We start from the raw sequence: 20,087 nt of genomic DNA, 5'->3' as shown, positions 1-20,087 counted from the left end.
TTGCATCATTAGAAGTGTCAACCAAGTAGGTTAGCACCAAGCAGTGACAAATAAAGAACGATTTCTGTGGAGATAAGAAGTAAAGAAAGAAGAGATCTCTGACCATTTACTTCTGGTTTCGTGGCTACTTCATTGTTTAAGTGCTGTTTTTCTCAAGGTACCCGACAAGTCTTACCTCTCATGTCTGGCGTATTTTGTCACAACCGTGTGCCATAAGTTTCCGGGATTTCCTTGCGGCACTCCATTAAAACCGGCTGTTTTATTACGAAAGTGCATCAAGTTGTTATTATGAAATTGTATTGTGAAGTTGTATGTATCATGAAAGTGCATTAAGTACACCGGCGGGGAACTTGAAGATGGCGAGAAGTTCATCCGAGAAGAAAGAGTGAGGAACCACACGGCTAGTCGTCGTGCCTATACGCATCTACCATATCCAATTAGCGTGCGTTCGCGTGCGAAGAATCAATTTCGGAGCTACAGCTATAAGTCTTGCCAGGAAAAGGAAGTGAACGAGATTACTTGACGGCCCGCATCTGCCGCGGTGCAAATGGCGTGGGTCATCGTTCAAGGGTGAAACTAAGTCAACAGGTGTTGACGCAGCGATGAACCAGAAAACCGTCTGTTGCCCGCTCAAACTGAACCGGAAAGAGAAAAAAATAGTGAAGGAAAACCAGAGGTGAAAGGCAGAGAGCTTAACCAGATTAAGTGTCCGATCGGTTGCTCTGCACAGGGGGATGGAGTAAGGGCAGGAAAGATTAGAAAACAAGAGAAGATAAAAAAGGAACGCATCAATTCGCACATTCTATAGTTTTTCAACGAGTCCGGTTTACATTAAAGAGCACACCAGCGTTTTTAAAGCGGTTCGTGCCGACATCGGCTGGGACCAGGGTCCGAAAATTCTACCTTCCGTAAGGGGACGGTTGTCAGTCTTGTAGAGCGTGGTGCTGAGCACTTTGTGCATTGAAACGATGACAATCACACAGAAGGTGCGCTATCGTCTTTTTGCGCCCGCAATCTTCGTAATGTGGACTTGCGGCCATTCCGATGAGGTAAGAGTACGCATTGGTAAAAGCTGCTCCAAACCGCAGGCGGCAACTGAGAATTACCAAAGTGATCCCTTGACCGCGGGAGCGCGAAAGTGTGCGTCATGTCGCAGGTGTGGCTCTGTGCAGCGGGGCATTGATAATATGGTTAACGACGTTCAGCTGTCGATCCTATATTGAATGTACCATCAGTTACAAATCAAAGGCAAGCAAGGAATTATGAAGTAGAACACCTTTGGAAAGGGATAAATCGAGAGAACAATCTCGCTGCTCTGCATAGGCGTCATATTGTGTTGCATCATGCTGCATCGAAATCATAAGTTGGCATTAGATGTATTGGCGAGTTCAAAAACGAAGGCACGCGTTCTAGTCAGCCCTCACTTCTCTGAAGTTCGATCGTCCATGATAGTGCATTCTCAATGCGTTAAGTTTTGCAAAGGCTCAGTTCTTGACATCTTTGTAGATGGCCTGCATTTCTTGCTTTGAAATATTCCAGAATATGACTAATAATAATAGTTTGCGCCTGGTGAAGCTAACGTGAGACTTAAAGTAATGGAATACTTAATGTTTACGACAGTCGCAAAAGAATGTACGGGAGCCAATACGTAACTGTGGTGCCAGGCATCATGTTACAGCATGCATACCATGATTCTGATTAATGTATGTTGTCCATGCAAAGTCTAACGATATCGATGCTACACTTAGACCTAAGAAAAAATGAGCAGACATCCAAGTCCGTGTGGCCCTTTCTGTTATTAACGGTAAAGAGTGCCGCTTACCTATCAAATTTGAAGATGTCCGTCTTTATAAAATTAGCTTGTTTGGGGACATCTAACAGCTCAAGTTAACTTGGAAAGGAACTGTAAGCGGTTGGCTTAATTATATGTTCTATGTTTGGGCGTTTAGCTAAGTAATATACTTTTGTTCCATTTTCCTCGGTTCTAGGGACTCCGCCTATTTCCATTAGGGACATGGTTAGGTTAGATTAGGTTACAGAGCTGTTAGCTTGGAGAAGAGCACAGCTACTAGCGTGGAAGGTGTCTTGCTTCATTTATTTGTTCTTTCGGGGCAACTTCGTTCCATCACTGAAATCGCTAAAGGTGCATCGAACGACGCCTAAAGCACTAATGACCTGTGCTCTGACCTGGCGGCACATGTTTTCTTGTAGGATATTTGATAATGAGTAATGCAGGCAAATATAGTTGCTGTATTATGCAACACGGTGATAGCAATGCGTGCTGAAGAATGAAAAGCCAGCACTTTCCTTGAGTGAATACGGTTCACGTTCGATACGACCATATTTTGATGGGTGCAAGACTGAACGTTATTAACAAAGGAGGCTTGATATAAAGTTATTTGCGATCAGCAAGAATCTGGACTGGCATTCCGCAACAAACGCATAATAAGATTTCAATGATGGAACCACTAAGACGGCACCGTAAAAGAGAGAGAGAGAGAGAGAGAGAGAGAGAGAGAGAGAGAGAGAGAGGAAAGGGGAAAGGCAGGGAGGTTAACCAGAGAAAAAGATCCGGTTGGCTACCCTACACTGGGGAGAGAGGGGAGGGGGAGGTAAAGTGGTAACAAAGTAGAGATAAGGAAAGGAAGGAGCCTAGACACACAGTCACCATCGGTCACTGGCACCGAATACTGTCATCGCACAGCACAGTGACACTTGCCACACTATCAACATTTGTTCAGGCTACAGCCGCCTGTCCAATCCTGTCGCCCTCAAAAACCGCAACAGTGCCCTCGTCGCCCTCTGCTGCGATGGCTTGTGATGGCGGTATTGTAAAATAAGTTCCTCTGTGAGAGGTCTTTGGTCAAAGCGCGCTATCGCGGTTGCGAGTGATTGTCTCTGTAAATTATATCGAGGACAGTCACAAAGAAGGTGTTGAAAAGTCTCCTCGTTACCACAGTCCTCACACGTGGCGTCGTCGGCCCATCCAATTCGGTAAGCGAAAGACTTGGTGAAAGCCACCCCTAGCCATAGTCGACAAAGCAGGGTAGCTTCGCGACGGCAGAGTCCAGCTGGAATACAAAGGCGTAGAGAGTAGTCAAGATTGTGGAGTCGGTAGTCGTGAAAACTTCCATCGTTCCACAAGGAGAACGTGATGTCACGGCTGATCATTCGAAGTTTTCGAGCGGCATCTGTCCTTGATAACGGTATCGGCTCCTCTTCGTCCCCTTGAAGAGCCGACCGAGCAGCGTTGTCAGCGTGTTCATTCCCTATGACTCCGCAGTGACTTGGAAGCCACTGAAATGTCACGTGGTGTCCTTTCTCAGTTAAGGTATGAATGAGTTCTCTAATCTCAAATACCAGTTGTTCGTGTGGTCCGCGCCGCAGGGCCGATAGCAAAGATTGCAGTGCAGCCTTCGAGTCACTGAATATTGACCACCTTCGAGGTTGCTCTTGGCTGACGAGACGAAGTGCAGCGCGAAGGGCTGCAAGTTCCGCGGCCATCGGTGTCGTTGGGTGACATGTCTTGAAACTGATGGTGGTGGCTTTCGCTGGGAAGACCACGGCTCCAGAGGAACACTGGAGAGTTGTCGATCCATCAGTATAAATATGTACGTGTTCGGCGTACTTCTCGTGCAAAAGGAGCAGAGTTAGTTGTTTAAGAGCAGGTGATGACAGCTCAGATTTTTTCCTGATTCCTGGTACGGTGAGGTGCACTGCGGGTCGAGCCAAACACCATGGAGGAATCGATGGCTTAGTTGCGGGGGTGAAGCCTGACGGGAGGCAGGTGGAATACTCCGAAATCGTAGTACAAAATGCTGCCTGCGGCCTTTCTGACGGTAGTGTTGCCAGATGGTGGGAACAGGCACGGGCAACGTGCCTGTTCAACTCAGAATGTTTGACTGAAACAATATTATGGGCTTAGATTTATCGCTGAAATGACAGGTTGTCGTATGGTAGAAGAATAATGTACTGCTGCTTTACCACATAAACTGAACACGCTTGTCCTGGTTTACTGGGCCTTATTTAAGAGATGTTAACAGTACTGAAGGCACAAATTACCCTACCTGCGGCTACAGGTGAAGTTAAGGTGCATATCTGTGTTAGAGTTTAATCTGACGGTGACTTTACACTATTATCCTTTGTCTGCCAGTCACTAATGTAACAAGGGATAGCATAACCTGATAAAAATTGAGGTAGGCAAACATTGACGGTTTTCAAAGACCGCGTTGTTCCTGCGCAAAATATGAATTTTATTTAAATGTACGATTGCGGCGTATCGCAAGTATCTTCTTTGTTTCACTTCGTCATTGAAAATCTGCCTTCAGTGGGAATACCTCCAGCCGCTGATGGCTGGAAATATTGCCTATATCAGACAAAAATGAAAAGCAGTTATCAAAGCTGGAACCAGATTGAAAGGGTAACAAAATTTACGTTCGCATATGTCGACGACCTGTTGGTAGCGAGCACTTTCATCAAAAATCGAAGCAGTAGAGAGCTTCCCCAAGCCCACAACGATCACGTCCGTGCCAGCAATTCTAGGCCGCGCGGGAGAGAGACAACGAGACGTTATTCCAGCACCGGATCTCAAACTAAGCTGACTTTTACTTCTTCGGTTCCTAGCCAATTAAGCTCCCGCGCCGCTAGTGGCGTCGCCTGACCTCGCCATCTTCCCCAGGGCGATCACGTCGATGTCGTTGATGCTACATGTTTAACACAAAAATGTAGACAGCAGAAGCAGCCTGGCGCAGTGTCGTACTAAAAACGAAGAGAGAAATTGCAGCAGAAACCATCGAAGATGATTGTCGAAGTCTGCAATAACTTTCTTGTGTAACCTGCTACATGTATACATACCCTCATGCCATCCACGAATGACGAAACGTTATGGGCATATCAGCAGATGCAAAAGGTGGCAATTTCGCTGTCGACAGCAATGCGAAATGATACCACGACGCAGTATATCTAGTTGTAATCACTGGCAACCCTGTTGAAACTCCGTAGCAACCTGCACCATTCCTGTTATTGTGGCTATTATTTCGTTGCGGCGACTACCCATCAAGCGGCCGCGCTCGACACGGATTTGTCTGTAGCGGACGGAGCATTATCGCTTTAATATGTTTAAGGCTACGTACCCACTTCGTGTCACCTTGGCACATCCATTCAGCAAGGTGGACCAAGAATGAGCACATACCAATATCGCATACTCAGTGACGAAGTTTTGTGTTCGGGCACATACACAGTGACCATAGTTCTCTGCTCGACTGTCTGCACTCTGCTCGAGTAGCCAGCTTATACCTATAGTCGCTCAAGCAAGCAGTCAACTTCGGTCGCTGCATGTGCCACTGTTTATCGCGCGAGATCGCCCAACCGTCCGAAGCGGCGAAAGTAGCTAGAGAAATCTATAGCTTTAAATATCGAAGAACCCGACATCCAATCGCTGTTTCTTACCGTTGGATTATATGCAGGAACAGCTACAGAAACTGGCAATGGATGGGGACGCGCCAGAGCGCAAAACTCGCCGATCGGAGCCTGAACGATGCGTATGAATCGAACAACAAGTAAAAGAGAAGCGATTTTTTCCAACTCGAAAACAAACGACCGCACCACTTTGGCGGGACAGATGGTTCGTGAGGAGGTGGAACCATGAACGATATACGCTGCTCCGGAAAGCGTGACGGGAACCAGTTCATCTTCCCGACTGTTTGAGTGCAGTTGTTCGCGCATTACCGAAGCGGCTCTGCGAAGCGCTCTTCAAATCCCGTTAAGTGCTGTCTGCGAGGATGCGGGTGTGATTTGTTTCCGGCTGTTATTAGGCATCACGGGGGCGTTCGTCTGATTACTGCGTCTGTTTCCGGGCTTGTTTCTCCGCGTGTTTTTGTGCGCGTTTGCGTACGTTTCCCTGCTTGTTTTTTTTTTATCTTCACTGCCAATTGTTTGTAAAGAAACAAAACGCAGCTCCAAAGGTTTGGCTGCTGAACTGACATAGCGAAGCTGAGTGAACTACATAGGTTAGAGAAAACTGGAGGTAATGCTTTGACTGCTTGGTGCGTTCTCACATCCGAGGAGGTCTCTTAATGGGGAGGAAACAAGAGGGGAAAAATGAGTGACAGACACAGAAGCTACGAAGAATTAACTGGCTTACCTACAAGCACACTGGTTGTTAGTAGAACTGTGTCTGTCATTCACTACTCTCCTCTTGCGTCCATCCCATTAAGGGCTTTTCTGACGTGACATGATGGCGAAGTAGAATGATGGTCCTACAGTAGTAATCTGCAGATAATGTTAAGAAGGTGAAAGTCTTGCGGGCGCAGTGTGTAGCAGGTATCTCTCTTTGTTCATGTGATCAGCAACTGGTCGATCACCAGTGGGCTGGGCAGGGCAGAACACAAAACGAATGTTGTAGGGTTGGCGGATATGGCATTACGTCCGTACGAAGCTTGTAACATTTGCAGATTGTTTGGGAACGAGCACATGGCCAAACATGACAAGCGCGCGCAGTGAAATATTGAGGTGAGAAACGTCTTCACCGAAAATTTATTGTAGTTTAGATTGTGCCCGTTAAAGGGCCTTCTGCCAAAATAAAATGTTATTATATTGTATACAGCTAGCAGTGGCTGGACACGCTACCCTTAACAAAGGTAGCATTAGATCAGTGATTCACACTGCGTGCTCGCTGTTCTTCTAGAGTCTATTACGTGAACGATTCGTATATCGTCTATTATTTACGCGCCATTATCCTCAGCCCTTCCCGAGCTCACCCCATTCCTCTTTCTTGTTGACATAAAGATTTCATCATGTTGTAATCATATAGAGTAGTACTATCGCACCATCTATTGTAATCATTCGCGTACTTGAACAATTGAAGTATGCACAATTAATGGTCATATTAACAAAACAGGCAGCTACTTTGATAGCTTTTATTGACTTATGAACCGTCAATGGACACTAAATCAACTTTCCACAGCACTTGACTGAGTTTTGAGTGCGTTCTCGGAAACAATATAGATAAGTTAAAGCCACAGAGGACTCTGGGAAGGCGTTATCGACGAGAAAGATAACACGCGGGAGATAATTGCCATTTTGCTACTGTCCTACCGCATTTCCTCCTTTACACAATCCACAGTAAAGTCGGATAATACAAACAGCTTGCACCACGCAATACCTTTCACCTAGTTTTTTTGGATGAAGCTAATGTCATATATGCCTACAGTTTGTCCCTAGTCTCGGGAGGCGTAGTCAGCGGAATTATTTTCCATTACATTCTATCCGAAATCCTGACCTCGCGTATAATTGTTGCAGATGTCAAGCGAGGCACGAGCCGCTAGTGTTGAACGTAAAAATCAAGTTACGTGGCTGCATTTCACTTTATTTTTTTATTCGTTACATGAACCATTCATCAGTTTAGTGTGCAGTGACGTCAAATTAACATCGTCATTAAACACCGAACGCATGCATAATATTTTCTTGCATACAACTTTAACGCGGTACCTATATATACATTTGGTTTATAGATAGAAAACGGCATCCTTAACAAGTCAAGATGGCGGCACTCAAATGCTTCCATAACATAGTATACAGCGCCTGTGCCATTCGGCGCTTGAGGGTTACGCATACTTATTGGCACTGTTTTTGTCGGCACGGTAATGTCAAGAGAGAGAAAAGGATGCATAGAAAGGCAGGAATGCTAACAAGAGGTAGTTCCGGTTGGCTACCCTGTACGGGGAAGGGTTAAGGGGGATAAAGAGAGAAAGAGAGACGAGCACGAACAAACGCACTACAAAGCAGAAGGGGCGGCGTTCTTCTAGGGTCTAGTGTCTGTTCTATCGTTAGAGTCGTTAGTGTCTGTTCTATCGTTAGTTAAGCCCCGTAAGCCGTAGGAACCTTAATGACACGAGTAAGGCCTTCAGCGCGGATATCCTTTGGGAGTATACTGACCTAAAGCTTCGAGCTCTGATAGTGGACTATTGTCCACGTGGCACAGCTAGTACTCTGCACAGAACTTGTTTCTCCGCACTATATCGGGGGCAGACACAGATAATATGTGCGAGCGTCTCATCGCGGTTGCTGTCGCACGTGGGGCTGTTGGCCATTCCAATAAGGAAAGCATATGAGTTAAACGCAACGCAAATATACATGCAGATAAATGTCTCCTTCATTACAATCTCTATTTAGTTCTTACGTGACTTTTTAATACCAGCCGATGCAGTATTATAGACCTTTCGCTGTTTACATAGGCCCTGGACGACTACAGTTTTGTTCACTGACATAACTCGCTAAATCTAGCGGCGAAATAAGACAAGGGCGAGCCTGCAGCTTTTCGACTTTTCTCCTGCACATAAACACAATTATACAAGCAAAAGTTTCTGTTTTAGCTGCACGAAAAAAACTGAAGTATTACTCCTGAGGCATTAGGTGTATTTCTTTTATCTGACAATGCTGAAAAAAGCTTTCCGTATTTGCTTTTTCACGACCTCAAGACATCATTGCCTTGCCTCCCTGCCTGCCTTTCATCAAAGAGATGAAAGGCAGGGAGGTCAATCAGACGAGGGTTTGTTTTTCTTCCGTATGGGGGTAGGGGGAAGGGATGGCGGCTAATCCAGTGCTCCGTCGATGCTCAGCTTGAGCTCTGTTGCATCTTTTCACGTTTTCGATGATAAATCTCGGTGCTCAGTTGAAGGTGAATGTTTGTGTTGAAGAAAAGACGACGCAGCGGAAGGCGTCGGCATACGCTTGCAAACGTGCGCCTGGCAAGCGGTGTCGCATATCGTCTTGGCGCATTTCCGTTATGTTTTCATTAAAGTCGGCGTTAATGACGCTGAATGTTGCTTTGGAGGGAAAGCTGGGGTAGTGCAAACGCATATTCGGCGACAACCTGTCTGCTTTCGTTGCAATAAAGCTCTTTCTCCCTCTTTCTGTCTCTCACCGCGGTGACACCCTTGCTATTCAGTGCAGGAGTCTAAACGACTACTGCATTAGACGCGCTCGCAATCTTGCGAAGGAGGGTGTTTGCAAACGACCGATTTCGCTACCTTATTCGTTACGAAGTGCCGTCGATCACGCATTCTCGCGAAAACGCCGAACCATTGTCGGCTACAGTACGCGGGCACCTTCTATCGAGAGCGGCCGCCTCGCTCTGGCGGTGATCCTTCGCGTTACCCGTCGCGGTATAGCGCAGTGGCCATCGAGAAACAAATTACGCAGTGGCTCTGGCGTAGCGCTGCTGAGCGCGAAGGTCGCAGGCTCGACCCCGGCCACAGCGGCCGCATTTCGGTTGGGACGAAATGGAAAAGCGCTCGTGTGCATAGATTTGGGCGCACGGTAAAGAACCGCACATAGTCAAAATTAATCCGGAGCCCCCTACTACGGCGTACCTTATAATCAGGTCATGGTTAATTGGCACGTAGAACACTCTAATTAAATATAATAATAATGAAATTCTTCGAATTAGAGGCTTCGAGCGCTGAACAACTAATTATACGTGTTGCTTCGTGATCACCCGACATTTCGTGTAATGTAAAGCCTCGCGTGGTTGACGTTTCAATGTAAGTTGACATAATGGGTACTATAGCTAATACGTAGTGTCAGTATTGCCATTCAGTGCGAGTTTAATATGTGTATTCCCTAGCCTTTACCCGCCGTGGTTGCTGAGTGGCTGGTGGTCGAAATTTCCGGAGTCCTCCACTACGGCGTGCCTCACAATCAGAAAGTGGTTTCGGCACGCAAAACCGCATAATTTAATTTAATTCCCTAGCCTGTGCATCGTTCAAGTTCATAATGTGTTTTGCCGTGCTTGCTTAGCTATTTTATCTGAGCTGCACCGACCTCAAGCGTGCCTGGTCATTGAAGAAGTCGGTGCAGGATACCTACTCGGTGGTGGAACTGGCAGAGCTGTGCCATGATATCACGACATCCCCAATATAATAAACGTCGATCAAGAAAAGACAAAGTTGTTTCTGGGTCAAATCGAATATTCGCTGTCCAGATACCCTATACTTCTTGTATGGTCTGACCGCAAATGAACACACCTTGTTCGACTTACAAAGCAGACGTGGCGCAGCGATCTTTGAACCAAAGTGGTTCGATCGTCAGCGTTTTCGTGTATATCTGCAAGAATCCACTGCGCTATCACAAGGAGAGTTCACACGAGCCACTTGCATATGGTGGACTTCGTCCAACTCGTCCGTAACATGCCACTCGGCGTATGCGATCTTCTGCACGAAGCGTACAGTTATCGAGGTTCGCCGACAATGTCGCCAAGAACGTGAAAAACATACTGAAGAACATTTTAAGGAGGTATGTCATAGGTTAACACTACGCTTCTCGTTCAATCCAAGACGCGTTATTGCTAAATCGTGTTCCGCCACTCGCACGCGCACGGCGTGTACTACTGTGGGGCCAGTTGAATGTTGAGCACCACGTCTGATTCCATTGAAGGTCGCTAATCGCCTCTGGGCAAAAGCATGCCAAGCTATAGCGATGTCCTCTCGAGACATACGTTGAAGAGCAAAATGAGCTATATAACCGTGCGAAGTAAAATGATAAAGAGCCTTAGTAGCACAACGATTTAGTTAAAGCGTTTTGCCCTCAAGAAGAACAACAACATGGAATCATGCAAGTTCTCTTACCTGGCAAAAAGTACTCATCTGGCCGGAAATGCCGCTGGCATACGACCATCGTCGCCGTTAAGGGCTCGCCGATGCGCAATTTCTGGGCCCACAGCTGCTTTCTCTTCTCGTCGCTGGCATTAGGGAAACGATGGAATGATACCTCTCGACTCTTCCATCTTGCGAATATGCATAACGGTGCGCAGTGCTTTCGTTAGTATATTTTTTTTTCTCATTTACAAGCGCTGCTCAGACGACATGAGAAGAGGGCTCGACAAGCGCTCGATCTACGTAGCACACACGTTTTGGAATTGGCTCGCACGAATCTCGCATAAGTACTTCGGGGCGCCGCCGCGGTACTGCGTCAGTGTCTTGAAAATCGCTAACATCGAAACTGAAAAACGCGCTTATTGTTTCGACGTTGTGGACTGATAAGGGCATGCCCGGAAGTTCCCTTAGGCCGCAGGCTCGCTCTTGTTATCGTGCGCGCGAAACCGTCCACGCTTTCCATGACTAGGCACGGTTGTTGCGCTGAAGCGCTGTCACGTCGGGAATTTAGAGCACGCTTAAATGAACGACACGTGGCTCAGACGCTGCTCGTTATTGGTTCTCAGAATGCGCGAAAGTTCGGGATATACCGTGTCACATTTATTTCACGCCTAAATTCTTTTTCACGAGCAAAACGCACTGAGAATGATCGCTGGAGAATCTCAGTTTAGGAATAAATCCAGATCGCTTTAGCGGTAATTGCAGCTAACATGTCTTGCCAGGATTGCTGCGTGACCTTTTGTGCGCGTTATCATATACGGGATTAGATTTTAAGGGTTAGCTTTATGTGACTATTGGAATTAGTTAGCTCTGTAGTTGCCGTATGAGTAAATATGAATCGCTGCTATTACTACGTAGTGAACTAGTGACCACGGAGACGTTTAGTGTCGCACAACTAGCATGCGGACGCAGAGGTCCAAATGCCTTCGTTATAACCCACCGTAGTTGCTTGGTGGCTATAAGGCGCTGCGCTTATACTAAGCACGAGGTCGCGAGATCAAATCCCGGCCACGGCGGCCGCATTTAGATGGGGAAGAAATGCAAAAACGCCCGTTTACCGTGCATTGGGTGCACGTTAAAGAACTCCAGGCAGTCGAAATTAATCCGGAGTCTACGATGTGCACCAATATCAGATTGTGGTTAGGGCATGTAAAACCCCATAATTTAAATTAATTTAAACGTCTTTATGATCAACAAGCTCAAATAACATTGATGATGAGCCGTGACAACCCCCTAATCTGGCAAAAAAAGAAAAGTGGAAGCAAGGTTGTTGCAGGCCATAGCGAAAGTCGAAAGCGCGCAAGGAGAGTCGAAAGGTTAATAATAATAATAATAATAATAATAATAATAATAATAATAATAATAATAATAATAATAATAATAATAATAATAATAATAATAATAATAATAATAATCCAAAAACACCTGTCATAGCTCAGGTAAAGCGAAAAAATCGTATTTTTTAAAGCTCGCCGTAATCCATTCAACCAAACGTTGCTTCAGCAGCTTGGCCTATAAGTGAGGGCCAAGTCTACACAGCAGCAAACATCGCCTATCGGTCATTTGAGTAACATTTGCAGTTCCTTTTTTTTTTACGCTTAAGTGCGAGTGTGCCATTCAACACTGCTCTATACCATTGGCCTTTACGCTATGAAAGTTTCGTGTATGGACGTCTCAACTGCGAAGGCCGCGCTTACTGACACCAATACATCAACATAACGCTAAAAGAGTCCACGATAGAAATCACCGCTATAGGAGACGGAGCGGCTGCTAATTCGCGCCTGAATGCTTTCGAACCAGACGCGCCACAACGAGCGAGAGAAAGACGTCCACACCCTGCACATAATCTGATGGACGTTTCGGCAAAGCCGCGTGGTGAATGGACGTCTTGTCACGCTACGCTGTCCGACTGGCGACGCGTAGCAATAGGGAGGAGTGGACTGCTAAATGCCCTGTCCACGCAGATCAGATATGCTCGCAGAGAAAGCAGAATGAAGAGAAAAATATATATTTCAGAAAAAAGGGATGATGAAAGATGAAAGCGAGAGGAGTTGACAGGACATCCAAATGGCCCCCTTGTCGACCTGCCCTCCGGACACGAGTTTCTTTCCTTTTTCTTTTGCTTTTTTGTCCACACAGGCTTGCGGGGGAGGTGTGCTGAAACTGTAGAACGGAGGTGAATGACACCTCAGCAGAGGCTGGCGGCGAATGGACCAGCCTAGTGCTCGTAGACGTTCTCTATTCTTTTTCTTTTCTTTACTGCATCGGGTTATAGCTAGAGTCCTTTAGCTATTAGAACATGCGTAGACGGATCTCTTTGCGCGCCAATCACTCATTCACCTGTTATTTTACCTCCCTCTTGGAGGCAGCAAGGAACATGAGAGTTGAAAGCTCGGGCATTTGGTTTGCGTTTAGTGTGGTTGTGAGAGCAGACGACCATACGAGAAAAAACAGTTGATGTGCGCGTACTATCCGTAAATGTATTTTTTTTTGTTTTGAATAGCACAGTACAATAGGATACTGAGAGAACACGATATGCTTGCAGATAGTCAATTTCCTCGTTCCACTGTCATGTTAAGCCTCTGCAACATACACATATAACACCACTGAGGAAGAGAAGCTGTTAAATCATAGCTAGTACACGCGTGTCACGATTAGCTCGTCCGATTGTCTGCGCAGTTCGCCATGTTCAGCCGACGAGAACATTGCGTTCGGCCTGGCATGGCGTTGTAAACGCCCTGTGCCTATAGCACAATAACATCACGATGAGCTCACGTTACTCGCGAAACAAACAAAACAAACAAAAAGAATCAAATTAGCAGACAGAAAGGCTACGAAATATAAATTCCACAAGCAGTGGGTAACGAACGCCTTACTTCGAATCTTCGCTTGACTTTAATAAGGAATGAATTATATTGGGCTCAGTGACAGGAGTATGTCACGTCGTTGTCTTGAGGAAACTGCGGGCTGGCTAAGATTTGCAAACCTTTTTAACGGAAAGCATCGAAGGAAGCACATGGACACAATGAAATTGACTCGGGTTTCATCGTGTCGTGTTTTCTTTTCTTTTTTTTTTTTTGAAATGGTTCGTTTACAGCAATTTGAAGTGCTCAGAATATCAGATGGTGCCAGTCGTAGGTGTCTATGTTACGGAAAGCCTGTAGTATTCAATGCCTGTCGCTATATAGCTAGTTATATTTGTAAGCAATATATCGGTATAAAATGGCTGCACTAACTAGCCCGGAAGCGCGCTTTACTGCCTTTAAGATGTGAGCTTCGCACGTGATCCGTCACACGTCCTTCTATGACGTAACCTTGCAGTCACCAACCCGAACCAAGAAGGCTGACGTCCTCGCTCGCGGTTCCAACAGCGGCCTTGGAAGAAAAGCTCACGTTGTCTGAAGATCGAATAAAACAGCAAAATTCGCCGTGCCGTTACGCTTGGAAGCCGCAGCATTGCGGGTGGACCGCGCTGCTGGAACGGACGACTATAGACGGTGGCGGCATCTCCGCAGAGTGTGATCCATAAGCGCGCCACAAAGCGACGCGCACGACAAGCCGCGAACGAAGCCATCCATCATGTTCCTTACCACTCGGGCGTTGCCTTTTCTATCTTCCCGTCGGGTCGACCCCTTATTGGGGCTGGGCCAGTCGTGGTGAGCGGGATTGCGCTGCCGTCGTCACCGGACTACGCGCACGGGGTGCTTCTGCTTCTGCTGGCCGCTGTGACAAGTCAGCCGTTTTGTTCATTCTCTTGTCCGGTATACCAGCGGGCTGAAGCGAACCTAAATTTGGTTATGTAGCGCGCCGAGTCAGGCGGACGACCCAGAAATGTCTGCCCGGCACAGAAAACGCCGTCCCGTCACACGTCGTCGACGCTGTTCTCGGGCTGCGCCACCCGCCGTGGCTTGGCTTGAGGCGTCTCGGTGCGCTTCACTACGTCTAATTCTTTTTGGCTTGTATTTTTCTGTTTGCTTTCTTCTTCCTTCCGTTTTTCTTTAGACGAGAGGGTGAGTTTCAAGGACGAAAAAAGGCAGCCTACTTGTGCATATAGTTTCAAACTCGCGTTATAGGTCTTGGCACTGGTAGCTCAAGATGATGGCAGTCGGAAAAGAAAGCTGTTACGTGTCTACATTGCGGATATGAAAATAGAACCTGGAAGCCACGGATGACAGCTTTGTGAGAGAGTTATTGCATGCATATATGTGGGAAATTGAGAGAAATCTTGAAAGTGAAATTTATGTATGCTTAAGAAAAGAATGCGGAAGGCGAATCACGATACGAAATGGAGGACGATGAATGAAAATGAACGTTTAAACGCTTACCGAAACAGCAAGCGGCGCGCAGTGTGAAAAAAGTGAAGGCGACTTTGCACGAACATGATCTTGTTCGGACGCCCGTAGCAAGCTTCCTTCATGTCTGAGTGCGGGCTCTTAAGACAGGTCTTAGGACAGGTCCTGTAATCTGTCGTATCCGTGTACTTAGATAGGCAGTCGCTAAAAAATTTATTTATATCAACTCAGAGTGAGCTCGACGATCAACTTAAAAATGGTGAGAATATCAACCCTACCGAACTCAAACACCATTCCACGTCGAGTAACATTAGAACTTGTGGCTATGGAGTGCACATTCGTACAAGAAAAAAATATTAGTTGTAGAAAATATGAATAGTTTAGCAATAAATCAATTTTATTTGGTTTCCTCGACTACCCACAACTGGATACTCAAGCTCTAGCTATGTGCTTTATGTTAAGCTTATCATGCTTAAATCAGTATTAGGAGGTATGAAGCTGGGTGTAGCAAAAATGAACTATCGAGCATTGTGGAGATCAGGAATTGTTGCGGTAGTGGTTGTAATTATAAAGGTAATGAGTGTTAGTCTAATTATCAACATTTTGCTTTGAGAAGCGTGAGCTGCTTTGCAGCCCAAATCAGAGGTTCACGCTTGTGACTGCTACATCCCGCCTTCGTATTGCAAAGCGTTGTAGAGAGCGACTCCAATGAGAAGGAGAGAAAGAAGGAAGGGAAAGACAGGGTTGTAAGACAGTGCAAGTACCGGCTGGCTACCCTGTACTAGGGAAAGCGGTAAATGGAATAAAAGGTGGTTGAAGGAATAATAAAAAAGACAGAACAGATACACACAATAACTCTAATGAAAGCTATAGCGAAGACTGCCTAGTGACTTCGGACGCCATTTCAAGTGAACTGCATGCGTCCCAGCGATGTGTTGTTGCAATGGTTGTTCGCCCACTGTGGCATACAGAGAAACTTAGAAGCCGACTGCCCCGCAGCAGCGCGACAATGCTATTTGAAGGATTCAATTAAAATGAGAGAAACAACTTTATTCAAATAGTTTTTTTTAAAAACGGTGGTAAAGGCTCTACCTGACCTGATGTGAGAATTCAGCACGGTCACCTAAAGTTAGCAAACCCACCCGTCTCGTGGCTTGTAAAAGCCCACGACGCCTCCAGTAGGCAAGAACCAGTACATATGTCTTCACCGCACAGGGATCAACGTGGCATGGACGAACAATACTTCATGTACATCATTACGGTGGACAGAATCGCCGATGTCTTGCATGTATGACGTTCTCGATGGATCGAAACAAGTTTTGTGTGCCTGCAATTGTTATTTAGCCAGATAAGAGAATCCCTGATGATCGGGCTATGCCTGAAAACCTGAATCGAGTGTCAAGCTGTGTGGCATTCTTGGCACGTGAACAAGGCTTTCGCAGGCTTTCGCCAGCACTATGCGCTCTACGAAAGCGCTTCTGACTGAAAACTGAACTTTGTGAATGCGTACGTGTGTTGTGTGTCGTTGTTTTGTTTGATCACGCTGTGTACTCTCTTATTTTTTTCACTCCTAACCTGAACGCGTGTGTAAGGCCGTCGGCCAGGCTTAATATCTCCTGCTTCTCATAAAGTCAGCATTTCTCTCTTTCTCTGCGCACACACAGAGGACATTGCCCGCTCACAACATACACAAACACGCACAGTCAGAGCTGATAACAATATCTTGTTGAGGTCAGTGTGCTCCTATAGGAAAGTAGGAGAGAAAATTGCAACGATCGTATCCTCGGCCCAATGTTTTTCCTTTCGTGCCGCCGAAAAGCGCCATTTTCATTGACAACTTCCGTGTACAGTGACCTACGTCACTGAGAGGAGCCGTGAGCATTCTCGGCCTTGCAAACTGACTCATCCACGTTGCGACCGAGGTTCCGAGTCTGATAACTTGGCTGCTCTAATGCGTCATTGTTTCCGGAGGACACTCCGTAGCCATTAGGAAGCAAGGAGCGCTAAAAACAAGACAGTGCGTACCCTTAATTATAGCGAACATACGCTGCGTGGTTGATGTTGGGCTATCCTCCTCTATCGAAAGTGTTCAACGGCCACTGCACCCCCTCCATCTCGCTGATGCGTACGCCTAGTACTTTGATGTGTCTTTGTGATCTGACGCAAAGTGCGTGGCAACATAGCCAACTGCTGCTGTCACAATTATGCCAAGTCAGTCCAAGTTTACACTTTTCAACGTGCAGAAGTCCATATGTTGTTCATAATTTATTGTTACCTCTTGCAGAAACCTCCCAGAGGAACGAATAAACGAGAGACTACAGGGCTTTGTCATCGAACCATCGACGGTGCGGTGTCTGGGCTTCGCTCCACCTTCTCAGCTTTTGATTGTTGCTCAGAAGGCGTGGTCCTTGACAAGCCTTCGAGTAACCATCAAATCTTGGGAAGTCGCAAATACTTCTAGCCCCCGAAGCCCATCCGTAAGTCTCCGTAAGTCCGCAACGAAAATACTATTTCACAGCTCGACACAAACATGTAGACGGTATGTATAGAAACATCTAAAGCGGGCAAGGTTGATATATTATAGATGGCTCTAAAATATAAAAGTACTTTGTGAGTAGGAAGTTTGAGAACCCCTAGTAAATATTTTAACGATATCATGTAAGCCGTAAGCTCCTAGCTTTTTCACATTGTAGGTTTCAGAGGCTCTAACACCTGAAGTTTACGTAACTGCAATATCTGCTTTTGGTGCAGGGTTGCGGAGTCGTAAACTTATTGCTTCAATTTAAAAACTGCCGGTAATCGGGAAATCTTGCAATAACTAAGGCCATCAATTAAACGATTGCATCCAGAAGTCGATAAAATGCAGCTCTTAATGGAGCCTTTAAATGTAATAAATTTCATTTATATTGGTTCAGCGGTTTCCTAATGAGAACATATGTACGTTTCGCACGTATCTGATTAGAGAAATTGAAGTTAGCCTTCATTTAAACCCTCCTTCTATATCTCTGAATTATATGCCGGGGCCTTGTCGCTGTCTGACTATTTACACCGTCTTTAGGCGCGCATTAGCAGCTTACGAATACCGGATCTAAGTGCTGTAACGGCTCGACTGATGTAGGCTCACGAAAGTTCATTTCGTTGAGCCTGAAGCATTTCCGCAGTGTCAAGAGTTCGTGACACCGTTTAATGTTACAGGTTTTCGTCTGAGATGGCATTTCAGAAGCTTCCCAATATAAGTGTAACATCGATGCGACAAACACGTCGGCCTCCAGTCCAACCGATCCTCATTCGCTCGTACGTGCAAAACTTGTTTGCGTGGCGAACATTTAATCAATTTCTGTTTTAACTGAGGGTACTGGTGGAAGCGACACAGCCATATTTAACGAAACCAGGTGACGAGAGGCCGCTTAAAAGAAAAGCGGTGAAACGAGTGTGGCGAAGTGGCGAGAATGAACACGCCAACGTGGGCGCGAAAGGACAGAGGGGAAGCGGTGCCCGAAAAAAGCTGGGAAGGAGGGGGAGGTAAGCGAGAGAGAAGGAAGCAGCCGCTAGACGCAGTCATGGCCAGGAATATGAGATCTGCTGACGGCGGGGGAAATGGCGGCCGGCGGAAGAATGAGGGGCGCCAGGGGTCGTAGGTCACTAAGGTTCAAGATGCGGCCTGACTTTGCCGTGTTCTCCCTCGGTCTTCCTTCACCTCCTCGCCGCGTCCCCACCCCACCCTGGCTTCTCCTCCTGTTCGTTTACGCCGCGCGTCGGCCAAACGCACAAAAAGAAGGAAGAAAAATTAGCACGAGGCGGTGGTGGTGGCAGTGGCCGGTAGGTGGCGCGCCCTACATCATCGGGCTCGCGCCTGAAAGGAAGCTGCCTGTTTTCTTTTTCGCTGGTTTATCTTTACATTCGTTAAAGCACGCGGCCGTGCTGCGTGCTGCTCCCTGGGTTCTTCAAAATTTTCTTGCGTGTTTCTTCCTGGCTGGCGATCCTATTTTATTTCCCTTTCTTTGTGTTTAAAATAAAAAAGAAAGCGTTCCGTGGGGATGCGAACGCTACTTCTTTCCTTTTCTGGCGCTTGCTTGCTGGGTGGGTGAGCCTAAGATAAAGAAACTATACATATACACAAGCATTAGTGGGTTTGTGTGCGTGACGTCAGGAGGAGGAATGGGCTCCGCTCGAGAAGGGTGGGCTGGGGTGGAGTGTTCAAGAAGAAAATGCGACGACCCGCCTGGGGCGCCTTTCTGCGGTGCTTAACGTTTTGTAAGTAGGGCACTAATGTTGATTCCGATTTAGAATATCTCCCGTCGCTCCTTCATTTCCCCCTCCCCCTTTCCACCATCTTGCACAACGATGCTGCTGGCTAGCGGCGCGGGGTGGAGGGAGTGTGGAGCAGGCGGCCGCCATTTTGTTGTCTCGCGTTTCCCACATGCGACGTCGACGGTTGTAGAGAGAGAAGAAAAAATGAGAGAAGTTGAGCGCGAGGAGGGGAGGGGGGGGGGGCACCGCCGCTCGCCACCTGAAGACGTTCTTGCGGGGAAGCCAAGGATGAAAAGCGAGAGTTCATTCTTCTGCACCGGCTTGCAGGGTGGGTGCGCGCTTCGCTGAGATGCGTAACGCGTACGCAACCAAAAAGAAGCAAGGAAGATGGCTAAACATTGGGAGCGTGGGAAAGATATGGGACTGTAGCGGTACTTTGGCTCCCCATCGCCTCACCTTCTGCTTCCTCTTCTTCTTATCTTTTATTAATCTCCCATCGCGGCGTTTGCGTTGCCCCTCGTGAACCACCATCTGACCTCTCGCATTCCTTATATTGCTTATCTTGTTTTTCTTTTTTTTAACCTCGAGATGATGAAACCTTCCAAGAGGAGAGAGGATGTTTCGTGGCGCCATGTCCCGTTTCTTGGCCCCCGCTCTCGGCGCTCCTTGCGGCGATCTCTGCGTAAACGTACTGAGGATATTTCCTTTTTTTCTTCTTTCTGTTTTTGCAGAATTTTCGTCGCCGCGACTGATTTCCTTCGCCCAGTCTCCGGACGCCCGCGGTCGCTGTAAAACGGGAGGTGTGGTGCTCGGCCATTGTGTACGCGGGTGACAACGACGCGGCGCCGCTTGCTCGTACGCGCCGCTTTCACGTAAGCGCTGAAAATCCATC

General features: G+C 46.8%; 1 protein-coding gene across 1 annotated transcript in view; it reads right to left on the bottom strand.

Annotated features, from left to right (window-relative positions):
* Positions 1 to 10,916, bottom strand: part of LOC142557679 (uncharacterized) — a 183,316-nt gene extending 172,400 nt beyond the window's left edge. The window contains exon 1 of the mRNA XM_075669693.1: positions 10,626 to 10,916. The gene's annotated coding sequence lies outside the window, so the exon portion shown is untranslated. The remainder of the gene's footprint in view (positions 1 to 10,625) is intronic.
* Positions 10,917 to 20,087: the final 9,171 nt, after the last annotated feature.

The sequence above is a fragment of the Dermacentor variabilis genome, chromosome 9 (assembly GCF_050947875.1).
Source record: "Dermacentor variabilis isolate Ectoservices chromosome 9, ASM5094787v1, whole genome shotgun sequence".
Lineage (NCBI taxonomy): Eukaryota > Metazoa > Arthropoda > Arachnida > Ixodida > Ixodidae > Dermacentor > Dermacentor variabilis.
This window is presented reverse-complemented; position numbering and strand designations above follow the sequence as displayed.